Source organism: Oryx dammah, unplaced genomic scaffold, assembly GCF_014754425.2.
Source record: "Oryx dammah isolate SB20612 unplaced genomic scaffold, SCBI_Odam_1.1 HiC_scaffold_26, whole genome shotgun sequence".
Lineage (NCBI taxonomy): Eukaryota > Metazoa > Chordata > Mammalia > Artiodactyla > Bovidae > Oryx > Oryx dammah.
The window spans coordinates 38,367,199-38,380,230 of NW_024070210.1; the positions used below are offsets into that span (position 1 = coordinate 38,367,199).

At 39.9% G+C, this 13,032-nt stretch overlaps 1 pseudogene; it reads right to left on the reverse strand.

Annotated features, from left to right (window-relative positions):
* Positions 1-3,131: 3,131 nt before the first annotated feature.
* Positions 3,132-4,062, reverse strand: LOC120853635 (annotated as a pseudogene).
* Between the last annotated feature and the right edge of the window lie 8,970 nt (positions 4,063-13,032).

Below are 13,032 nucleotides of genomic sequence, written 5' to 3' on the forward strand. Positions count from 1 at the left end.
GCCTCCGAGCCACTTCCTTCACTCTGTATAATAGGCTCCAGTTTCATCTACCTCATTAGAAGTGATTCAGATGCATTCTTTTTAATGGCTGAATAATATTCCATTGTGTCATTACAGAGTATTGAGTAGAGTTCTCTGTGTTATATAGTAGGTCCTTGCAAGCATGCTCAGTCACTTCAGTCGTGTCAGACTCTTTGCAACTCCGTGGATGATATAGCCCGCCAGGCTCCTCTGTCCATGGGATTCTCCAGGCAAGAATACTGGAGTGGGTTGCCATGCCCTCCTCCAGGGGATCTTCCTGACCCAGGGATTGAACCCATGTCTCCTGCATTGCAGGTGGATTCTTTTACCCACTGAACCACCTGGGAAACCCATAGTAGGTCCTTATTAGTTACCTATTTTATATATAGTAGAGTGTATATGTCAATCTCAATCTTCCAATTTATCCCTCTTCCCCTTTCCCCTCAGGTAACCATAAGCTTGTTTCTTAAATCTGTAGCTCTGTTTCAGTTTTGTAGGTAAGTTCATTTGTACCATTTGTTTTAGATTCTACATACAAGTGATTTTATACAATATTTGTCCTCCTCTGTCTGACTTACTTCACTCAGTATGACAATCTCTAGGTCCATTCACGTTGTACCAATGACTATTTCATTTTATATGGCTGAGAAATATTCAAGTGTATATGTGTACCCCATCTTCATTATCAATTCCTCTGTTGATGGACATTTAGGTTGCTTCCATGTTCTGGTCATTGTAAATAGTGCTGCAGTGAACACTGGGATGCATGTATCTTTTTGAATTATAGTTTTCTTTGGATATATACCCAGGAGTGGGATTACTAGGTCATATGGTAGCTATATTTTGAGCTTTTTAAGGAACCTTCATACTGTTCTCCCTAATGGCTACACCAATTTACATTTCTATGAACAGTGTAGGAGGATTCCCTTTCTTTCACCCCCTCTCTAATATCTATTGCTTACAGATTTTTGATGAGGGCCATTCTGACCAGTGTGTGTGGCTTTGATTTGCATTTCTCCAATAACTAGAGATGTTGAGCATCTTTTCATGTGCTTTTTAGCCATCTTTATGTCTTCTTTGGAGAAATGTCTGTTTAGATCTTCTGCTCATGTTTTGATTGGATTGTTTGTGGGTTTTTTTTTTTTTTTTGACATGGGATGTTTGTATATTTTGGAGATTAATCTCTGTAGGTTGCTTCATTTGCAGATATTTTCTCCTATTCTGTGGGTTGTCTTTTCGTTTGGTTTATAGTTTCCTTTGCTGTGCAAAAGCTTTTTGAATTAGTTTTCTCCAGATATATGCTCAGAAATGGGATTGCTGGGTCACGTGGACACTATTTTTAGTTTTTTGAAGAACCTTCCTACTGTCCTCCAAAGTAGCTGCACCAGTTTATATTCTTACAACAGTGTGGGAGGGTTCCCTTTTCTCCACACCCTTGCTAACATTTTTTTTATTTGTAGAATTTTTGGTGATGGCCATTCTGACCAGTGTGAGGGGATATCTCACCATGATTTGATTTGTGGTTTTCTCTAATAATTAATGATTTTGAACATCTTTTTTAGGTGCCTGTTGGTCATCTGTATATCTTCTTTGGAAAAATGCCTATTAAGGGCTTCTGCCCACTGTTTGATTGGGTTGTTTTTTTTTTTTGTTGTTGTTTTTGTTATTGAGTTATATGAGCTGTTTGTACATTTTGGATATTAACCCCTATTAGTTTCATCATTTTCAAATATTTTTGCCCATTCTGTAGGTGTCTTTTCATTTTGTTTATGGATTTCTTTGCTATGCAAAAGCTTGTAAGTTTGATCAGATCCCATTTGTTTATTTTTGTTTTCACTTCTATTGTCTTCAAAGACAGACCTAAGAAAACAGTGGTATGATTTATGTCAGGAATGTTTTGCCTATGTTCTCTTCAAGTTTTATGGTGTCATGCCTTGTGTTTAAGTCTTTAACCCATGTGCACTTTATTTTTCTGTAGAGTGTGAAGGTATACTGTTAGTTCATTCATTTATAGTGGCTGTCCAACCTTCCCAACATCACTTGCTGCTCTGTCTTTTCCCCATTGTATATTCTTGCCTCCTTTGTTAAAGGTTAATTGATGATAGATATGTGGGTTTATTTCTAGGTTTTCTCTTCTGTTCCATTATTCCATGTGTACATTTTTGTGCCAATACCTCCCTGTTTTGATTACAGTAGGTTTATAGTATTGTCTGAAGTCTGAGAGGGTTATGCCTCCTGCTTTACTCTTTTGCTTCAGACTTGCTTTGGCAATTGTGGATCTTTTGTGGGTCCATTTAAATTTTAGGATTATTTGTTCTATTTTTAGTTCTATGAAAAATATTATGGGCGATTTGATAGGGATCACATTATATTTGTAGATTACTTTGGGTAGTATGTCCATTTTAACAATATTGTTTCAGTCCAAAAGCATAGGGTATTTTTCCATTTCTTTGAATCGTCTTCAGTTTCCTTTATTAATAGTTTATACTTCTCAGTATATAAGTCTTTCTCTCCTTGGTCAGGTTGATTCCTAGGTATTTTTTCCTGATGCAATTTTAAAGAGATTGTTTTTCTAATTTCCTTTTCTGGTAATTCATTGCTAACATAAATAAATACAACCAATTTCTATGTGTTAATCTTATATCTTACTACCTTGCCGAATTCACTTCTCATTGCTAGTTGTTTTTGTGTGTAGTCTTTAGTATCCTCTCTATATAGTATCATGCCATTTTGCAAATATTATAATTTTATCTCTTCCCTTACAATTTGGATTGCTAAGTCACTTCAGTCATGTCCGACTCTGTGTGACCCCATAGACAGCAGCCCACCAGGCTCCCCCGTCCCTGGGATCCTCCAGGCAAGAACACTGGAGTGGGTTGCCATTTCCTTCTCTAATGCATCAAAGTGAAAAGTGCAAGTGAAGTTGCTCAGTCATGTCGACTTAGCGACCCCATGGACTGCAGCCTTCCAGGCTCCTCCATCCATGGGATTTTCCAGGCAAGAGTACTGGAGTGGGTTGCCATTGCCTTTTAGCTTATACTTTTCTTGTATGACTGCGGTGACTAGGACTTCTAGTACTATATTGAATAGACATGGTGAGAGTGGGCATCCTTGTCTTGTTCCAAATTTTAGAGGGGAAGCAGTCAGCTAAAAAGCTGACTTTCACCATTGAGTATTATGTTGGCTGTGAATTTGTCATAAACAGCTTTTATTCTGTTGAGCTCTGTTTCCTCTATACTCACTTTGGTAAGAGTTTTTTTTTTTAACTTATTTTTAATATTTATTACAAATGTTGCAGGCAGTTTGGTATATGCCAACAATCATGCAGTTTTAACATTTCGGAGTGTGAAAAACACTCAACAATTTCCAAAGGGATATGTATGTGATATGGTCTTCATTTCAGAGAAGCATAAGTGACTGAATCACTGTCTGTTCTTTAGTGTTTCACCTAACCATTCCATGGCCTCATCAAAGCGAGTGCCTTTGGTTACTGAAGTTTTGAATATTTGCTATTTTCAGTCCTTCAAGACAGGTAGCTCAAGTGAATTTGCCATCTCTGAGGGAGTCATGTCCTGTTCCGTTGTCCTGCTTATTTGTAACCTGCTAAAATGGCTCTTCTCAGCTCTTCTTCCTCCAACTTGGCAACTAACTCTGATTTTGAAATACCAGTTTGGTCTTGGTCACCACAATCTACTATATAAATGACTGCATGAGAGTTTGAATAATAACATCAGTTGTCTGCCCTCCCAAATTCCAGACTTGGAATTTAAGGTTTTTGTATGTTACCATCTCAATATTAAATCCAGTGGTAGGAATAGTAGCAATGACTTCTCCAGCCTGTAATCAGTACAAAATTGTGGTTTTTCCTGCTCCATCTAATCCCAAAATTAAAATTCTCATTTCCTAGGTTCCAAACAAACTGGAAAAAATGCTTGAGAAAATGTTACCCGTGATGAACCACCTGTCCACCCTCATCAACCAAAGCCAGTTCAGCTCCCAGGCAGTTTTCTTGAAAACTTGCTTAGCCTGCAACTTCTGCATTGGACTCCTGGCAGTGCTTGGAGCAAGGGGCAATGGCGACTGCACACCAGGAAACTGGTAAGAGTTTAATTTTATCAAATGCTTTTTCTGCATCTGTTGAGATGATCATGTGTTTTTTGTTTTTTGTTGATGTGACGTATCACATTGTTTGATTTGCATATGTTAAACCATCCTTGTGATCCTGGGATGACTCCAGCTTGGTTGTAGTGTATGATCTGTGTGTTGCTGAATTCAGCTTGATAATATTTTGCTGAGAATTTTTGTATCTATATTTGTCCAAGATATTGGCCTGTAATTTTCTAATAGTGTCTTTGTCTGGTTTTGGTATCAGAGTGATGGTGGCTTCATATTGATAGAATGTCTTTGGGAGCGTTCCCTCCTCTTGTATCTTTTGAGAGAGTTTAAGAAGGGGTGGTACAAGTTCTTCTTTGTGTGTTAGGTAGAATTCCCCAGTAAAGCCATCTAGTCCTGGACTTTTGTTTGCAGGGAGGTTTTCTTTGTGTTTTTTTTTTTTTTTAATTACAGATTTATTACAGAATTTTTAATACAGATTCTACTTATTGGTCTGTTCAAATTGTCTCTCTTTTTGATTGAGTTTTAGTGGGCTGTGTTTCTATAAAGTTGCCCAAAGTTGCCCATTTCTTCTAGATTGCCCAATTTGTTGGCATTGATAATGCTCTCAGATGGGTTTTTTTTTTTTTTTTAATTTTTACCCTCTGCAGTATCTGTTGTTATTTTCCTCTTTTTCTCCCCTTATTTTGTTTATTTAGGTGAGCTGGGCCAGACCTTTGTCAATTTTGTTTACCTTTTCAAAGAATCAACTTTAAGTTTTATTGATTTTTTTCCAATTTTTAATCTCTATTTTATTTTCCCCTTCATCTTCATTATATCTTTCAGATACCTTTAGGTTTTGTTTGTTCTTCTTTTTCTAATACTTCCATTGGAGAGTTTTATATTCAAGTATTTTTAGATTATAATACACTCTCAAGATGTTAAAGATCAAAATACTCAGAGATGATAAAAAAATTTGATTTTAAGTGATGGAACTTTTCCAGCATTATCTTGCATCTAGTTAATACATAGGGGGGAAAAGGGACTGCCCAAATGGCTCAGGGATAAAGAACCCATCTGTCAATGCAAGAGACTCAGGTTTGATCACTGAGTTGAAAAGATCTCCTGGAGAAGGAAGTGGTAACCCACTCCGGTATTCTTGCCTGGGAAATCCCATGGACAGAGGAGCCTGGGCAGTCTATGGGGTCGCAAAAGTCAGACACAACTTAACAACTAAACAACAACAACAACAAAAGACCACTGTACATGTCAATAATACCAAATAGAAAAGCGACTTGGATATTAAGAAGTACTGTACTAGCCATTATATCACACTGCCTTTTTAGGCCACCTTCAGATATCACACACATTAAATTACATGCTTTAACTTTCCACCTAGCTCTTCTCATCAAAAGAGAATGGATATAAGTCTGGTCTAGGTTAATAATGATATTCTCCAAAACACTCTCTAAAGCTACTTCTTGTCTGAATATGTTTTTCTTGGGGTCTGGTAAACCATCTTAACCTTAAACTGTAATAGGGCAATTTAATTGGTTTCCTGGTGGAGCATACAGGGGTAACTGAAAGACACTGATATTTACAGTCTCAAGTTAAACTAGCATCAATCTCACAAAGCATATTGGAAGAATAAGCTACCTAGCCGTACAAGAGTTTACTGAAGTTTTGTGCTGTAAAGAGTCTATCAACAAAGGCAATTTTTGAGAGGATGGGGTACTTAGATTGTTATTTCAGTTTCTGAAAAAGTATCTTGAAATAACATCTTTGCTATGGCTACAGGATTTCTTTAGTACAGGAGGTACAACTAGTAACTGGTTACTAGTCTAAGCCTCTGATACTGATGTGATTCAAGTAGAAGTGGAGTCAGATATAATGTCTTACCCTTTCCTGTGGTATTTAAAGAATTAAAATGGCTTGTTAAACCTTTAAGTAATGAGGGCAGGACCAGCAGTGTTCACTGTATGGTTGATTCTATGTGACTTGAGCAGGCTGGATACTTTACTTAGTTTCATCTTCATGTGATCTGAATTAGCTGAGTGATCAGACATCATCTCTTCTAACATATTCATTTTAAAGAGTGGGAAACCAACACTGAGGTTAACTTATTGAAGTAACCTACTTCTCTCTAAAGAGCTGAACCTCAGATTAAGTTTTCCTGATTTCTAACCCATTTCTCTACATTGGATAAAATTACCCCAGCTCCACTTTTAACCACATCTTTTATGGGTTGAATTGTGTCCCCTCAAAAAATATTTTTCATTCCTAACCCCATGTACCTATGAATGTGACCTTATTTGGGAACAGAGTCATTGCGGATGTGATTACTTAAGACAAGGTCATACTATTAATATAGGGTGGGTCCTTAACCATGTGACTGGTGTCCTTATAAGAAGAAGGAGAGTTGGAGACAAACATAGAGAGAAGATAGCCACATGAAGACAGAGTCAGAGATTAGAGTTATATTGCCACAAGCCAAGGAACACTTGCTCCCAGGAGCTGGACCAGGTAAGGAAGGATCCTCCCATAGAGGCTGTAGAAGGATGTTGCCCTGCCAACACCTTGATGGCAGTCTTCTAAAGTGGGAAGACAGTTCATTTCTGTTGCATTAAATGTGTGGTGCTTTGTTACAGCAGCACTAGGAAATTAATACAACATGTAAAAATTAATACTGTGGCCATGTGTGAAGGTACCATGTTTATGCCATAGCTGGTAGCCAGATTTCAAAACTCTAGGCAGCAGGTGATTTGTAGTTAGTATTGGGTTTTATTGATTGAACCAGAAGGTCTGATGCTTTCATAAACTGCACCTCTGAAATACTAGAAACAGTTAGCCTTTCAATAACTTTAATACATACTTTTAAATGCTTATATAATTAATTCTATTGGACATTCTATTTATAGTGACTAAAATGTGGACACAGCTTGGTGGGTATACATATTGGCTTAATGTTTGAAAAGGTCTGATTACTCTAGATTGCTTCACCATTTTTCACACTCTGAGAGCTGCCAACATGGAAGTAGCTTTTTATATAATTGTCACAACTCATTGGAGTTGTCTCTACTTCTGTTTTAATAGCAATATTAATGATTATAAAGGATGTACCTATGTATGATTGACCAGGCGGACTTCATTGTAGTGAAGCGCACTGCGGTTTACCCAGTTTATCTAATAAATGGCTCCAGAGCTTCTGTGTTCAGAATAGAGAGGAAAATAGCATTGACATTACCTTCCCTATAAGTATCCAGCCATAAGTATATGACTTAACACGAGCAGTGAGTTCATCACTGGAATAATTTCTGTTTAATTACAGTGGTGGCAAATGTTATGAGCATGAGCACAAGCTGGGATGGGGAGTTACATATAACCTGAATTGGCTGGAGGAGAAAACCAGTCAGAAAGGCATTTGAGGAATTGATACAAACTCTATTTCTGACAAGTGAGTAGGAAGCTCTCAGCCCTCACTCCATCCACCCGTGAATCCTGTGAGTGCTCCTTCAGTCTGGATCTTTAATCCAGCTTTTTCATTGCCAGTATTGCTAATACTGTGATGGCTATTGCAATACCATCACCGCAGCACCTGGGCTATTTTAATATGATCCTGTTTCTTGCTTCCATCCTTACCTTCTTACACTCTGTTCTTATCACAGCGGCCAGACTCATTCTTTAAAACTATGACTCAGACCATGTCTGTCCTCTCTCCAATAGCTCCCATGATTTCCCAAACTGGAATAAAATCCAGAACCCTTACAGTGGTTGATGGTTGATAAGCCACCCTTCTGACCTCATCTCCAACTGCCCTCTGCCTGCCTCCCTCTGCCTGCCTCCCTCTGTTCCAGCTGCACTGGCCACCCTGCTGTACCATGATATCCACTGAGAGGTTTCACTTTGGCTGTTGGTTTTTGCTTTTGTCCTTTTTTTTTTCTTGTTTGGAATGCTCTTATCAAGACAGCTGATCAGCTCACTCACGCATTTCATGTCTTTGTTAGTTGTGACCTTTTTAGAAGGTCTTTCCTGGCCATTCAGTTAAAAAAAAAAAAAAAAGGCAACTCCCTGGTTTCCCTGTCATTCCCTGCCTGTCTCACTTACTTTGCCTTAGTTTTTTTTTTCCCCTATAGAATTTAGCACTATTGAAAAGCTTTCACTCTGTTGTATGGGGTAGGACGGGGGTGTTGGAATGACCTGGACAGGCAGTTGTATTCATACAGTGTGGATAGGAGCTTCTCTTGTTGAAGGAGTTGAAAGGCCCCGGTGAAGGGAGAACTCTGAGCAGGGGGCAGATGGCAAAGGAAAAGGAGAGGTAGACAGGACCAGACCATGGGGGCCACTGAGGGCATGTTAGATTGAGGGTCCCAAGCTTGAGAGAAACATGTAGCCACTGACAGTTTTCAAAGGGGGAGTGACGATGCATGTACATACTAACACCCCTGCTGATTGTGTGTAGAGAATGGTTGGGAAATGACAGGTTTGAAGTCATCCATTCCGGTGATCTGGACGGGGGATGACATGTTCTAGATCATTAGGTTTACCTGAAGAGAGGGATGGTGGACAAGGTTGGGGACACTGGGGAGACTATCGAGACTTCTCCTGAAGGAGCAAGGGTGTAAGGGGGTGGCTCTTGCTCAGCTTGGGATCTTGAGATGGAGTAGGTTTATGAGTATTGAAGCTAGAGGCTGGAAGAGCAGACCATGGATTCTGTTTTAGATACGTGGTCTTTATACTACAATTCTTCTCACAACCAGACCCATTTATCTAATCCCTTTGTTAACATTTCTACTCACATACTTACAAGGCAGCTCAAAGCTTAGCATGTAGCCTGGACATAGTGTTTGAATTTGTGGAAAAGATCTTCCAAGGAGAGGTATGAGAAGTAGTCACATGGGAGCCTGGACTGACCCCTGAGATGTTCTAACTTGTAACAGAAATCAGGTGGAAAATGAAAATTCCCAGAAGATGGCCCTTTTCTCCTTGGAGATTCATTCTGATCAAGTTTTTGACAGCTGAAGAAACAGATGCTGAGAACAGGGAGGCAACTTGTCTGATCTCCTGGGTAGTTGAGCAGTGAGATTAAGCAGTCTTTCTGGATTGGGGTAGAGTAGGAGTAAATAAGTCGAAATAAGAGGTTTTTGAACTTTTGGCGGAGTGTTTATGTCATAATCCCACTTGGACAAGAGTCTCATATATGTTCCTACCTTCTTCCATGTGAAATCTATGTCCACTCCCATTTAGAAATACCTAGGAAAGTTACTTCCATTAATTTTTTTTTTCTTCAGAAACCTCTCCTCTGTATCCTTGTGACACTAAAAATTTACTACGTGGTGCAAGGTGGTTTTAATTTTTGAATTCATTCTCTTTTTCTCCCCTCCTGTCTCTTGTCTTCCTCCCTCTCTCCCTCTCTCTCTCATTTTCTCCTTAGATTGGGATCTGCACTCATGTGTCTGCAGCGTTTAACACTGTCAGTATGCAGTACATTGTTGATAGACATGCATCTAAATAGAATGTGCAGAATGCAACAGAAATGCATTTTTAAAAAGTTTAATCCTAAAGATGTTTCAGTGTGTTCTAAGAGGAGCTGTAATTCTTTGTGTTCTGGACAAAGAATAGATTCAGATCATTAGCATTCTGCTCCTCACAGTAGGGGGGACATTTTGCAGTAAATTATACTCATCAGCGCTCCCATAGACCCTTGCAAACAAGGCTCACTGAGCCCTTGCTTGGAAGTTGCTGCTACTAGCTTTATAAGAGAGGCAGGAACTAGTTAAGACAAACTGCAAACCATGAATGTGGATTCTATAGGGGACCCACCTGATCAATGTTAGTAGAGCCCCTAAATCTGCTCAAAAGAACCTCTTTAGAGTTATCACAGAATTTTAAGCTAGTACTTCAATGCCCTTTACAAAGAGTTTAAGTCCTTTGCTCTTCTCCATGAACATTTTCATCAAAATGTACTTGAGCTCCAATTGCTTGGTGAAAAATAGGTCACTGCTAGTCATGTTTAGCATTCTTCTTTCTTCCCCTTTGGGATAGAATCTGCCTTCAGACTATTTTTCACACAGAATAAGGATTAGTGCCTCTTTATCAATGTTGTCCATATCCCCCCTCAGTGTACTTTATTATCACTGCTAGAAGGTGCTTCTCTAAGACTGAGTTGTAGAGCTGTTAAAAAAAAAAAAAAAAAAAAAAAAGCTCCCCAAAGCCAGGGAAAATTGAAATGTCACTCTTTACAAGGAGTTTTAGGAGGGAGACTAAGCGTTTACTTCAATACACACCATCCATTCTAGGGCCCAGTTTAGAAACTTTCAAAATCAATTTTAAATCTTTTCTTTACAGCTTTCACATCCCTTCAATACCATCCTTTTTTTTTTTTTTTTTTTTAATGAGATTGCCTTGGCCAGGTAGCCCGGGCCGGGGTGGGGTGGGTTGGTGGGAGTGGGTTGGAGGGACGCTGGCGGTTGATCTGTTGCCCAGGCTCTGTCGCTCCTGTGCCCGCAGCTCTGCCCCCCGGCCCGGCTGCCCCCCGCCTGCTGCCCGCCTGCCACGGATGCACTGAGCCTGCCCGCTGTTTGGCAGACATTTCCCTTTGTTTGTGCTCCTTGTGTTGCTCTAATAACCCTCCTCAAGGCCAAATTAGATTTATATGGAAGGAGAAGGGAGCTAAAGGCTTCAGAATGACTATGCTAATTAGAAACCAAAATATAAACAGCAACTCCACATGGATGTATTAAATAGGCCAGCATTCTCCACAGCAAATCAAATTAAGAGAAATCCCATTATCTCGCTCAGGGCTTCTGCGTGTTTTTCCTGACCGCCTGCTTTCCTGTATGAACAGGACAAGGGCATGAATATATTTCATTCTAGGTCTGGTTCTAAATTACAGTCTCTCCCTCACCCCAAACTACAATGATTCCAAGTCATTATTCACAATTACAGCAAACTCATTTTTTAAAAAATCCGCTGTAAGTTTATATATCACCCTCTAAAGATTTTAGGCTTCGATGCAGCCTCAAACATTTCATTTATTTTCACCAGCTTGGCTTCAATGTTAACTAGTTACCGCAAAGTATTCTAAACAGACTTCTGGAAAGTCCCATGGATCCTATGAGAATTTATGATTATCTGTTACAGGAAATGAATATTCCATCCCTTAATTTCTAACCTTGTGCAGTCAGGCTGATGCTACAAAGGAATGTAAGACAAAAGTAACCTGTCTCATCCTTTAAAATGAACCAGTACTAGTTGTCAGAAAGTTTTTAGGAGCTCAGTATTACAGGTGGCAAAGCAGGTAGGAAAAGTAGTCACTTTTGCAGTTAAAAGTCACTAAGCTAATGATGGAGGAGGCGTTGGAAATGAGAGGTTTTCTCAGAGGCTGGGGAAACAGAAGGCAGGTCTCCGTTAGCCACTGGAAAAACTTAATGTACAAGTGAAAGTGAAAGTCACTCAGTTGTGTCTGACTTTTTGTGACCCCATGGACTTAGTCTATGGAATTCTCCAGTCCAGAATACTGGAGTGGGTAGCTTTTCCCTTCTCCAGAGGATCTTCCCAACCCAGGGATCCAACCCAGGTCTCCCACATTGCAGGCTGATTGTTTACCAGCTGAGCCACAAGGGAAGGCAGGTATACCAAAGCTTGGAGAATCATGGCTCTTGTCTTTCAACTTTTAAAAAATTGTATTTGTTTTTAATTGAAAGATAATTACTTTATAGGAGATCAACCCTGGGATTTCTTTGGAAGGAATGATGCTAAAGCTGAAACTCCAGTACTTTGGCCACCTCATGCAAAGAGTTGACTCATTGGAAAAGACTTTGATGCTGGGAGGGATTGGGGGCAGGGGGAGAAGGGGACGACAGAGGATGAGATGGCTGGATAGCATCACTGACTCGATGGATGCGAGTGTGAGTGAACTCCGGAAGTTGGTGATGGACAGGGAGGCCTGGCATGCTGTGATTCATGGGGTCGCAAAGAGTTGGACACGACTGAGCGACTGAACTGAACTGAACTGATGGTGTTGGTTTCTACCAAACAGCAACATGATCTTTCAACTTTATGAAAATAAATTTTTCACTACTCATAGCTTTTCATTTTGTACTAAGTGATAAGTCCTCTAATGATACAACAGTGAGCAAGCTGGAAGTCCCTGAGGCAGGGGTATGGTGCTGCAGGAAGATAAACCCCAAGAAAACCAGCAGGAGACTGAGAGACTGGAGCTTCAAGGCAGCCAGAAGAGCAGAGGTGCTCCTTCAGTTGAGTTCCTGTAGGAGAAATCATGAAAGTAGATTTTCCACCCTACTTCTGGGCCAAGTTCATCATGGTCTGATCAACTCCTTTCCTGCTGTGTGAGAACTCCAATTCCTTTTCCTTTCTTTTGAAAAGAAGTCACACCCCAATTTTGCCAGTCAGAAGCATCGATTGTAACCAGAAAGGAATAAAGGATTGTGGTTAAAGAAAGTAGTGGGGAGGGCAAGCACCTTGGCAGATGAGAATTCTGGTCCTCAGGATTAAGTAATGATGGCCATCCCTTCACAACAGCACATAGACCACTCCTCTGTTTTACTTGATGATCCCTTTCTCAGGGCTGTTTCTTCTTATGTAAATATTAAGCCTACTGCTTCTTCTGGGGAAAGCTAAGAAGAGTAAATAGTAGGAATTTCAGGTTACATCATGTGTTTCTCTAGGCATGAATACTGTAGTGAGTTGCCATTCCCTTCTCCAGGGGATCTTCCCGACCCATGGATCGAACCCAGGTCTTATGCACTGCAGGCAAATTCTTTGCCTCCTTAGCTAGATGCACATTACTTAGGGAAAATAAGCTTCTCTGAAAATGCCTCATTTACCTGTCATCTGCTATTCCAGTGAAGGGCTTAGCATTAATTTTCTTTTGCGGTTTTTGTGACAAAGACTCTCTCC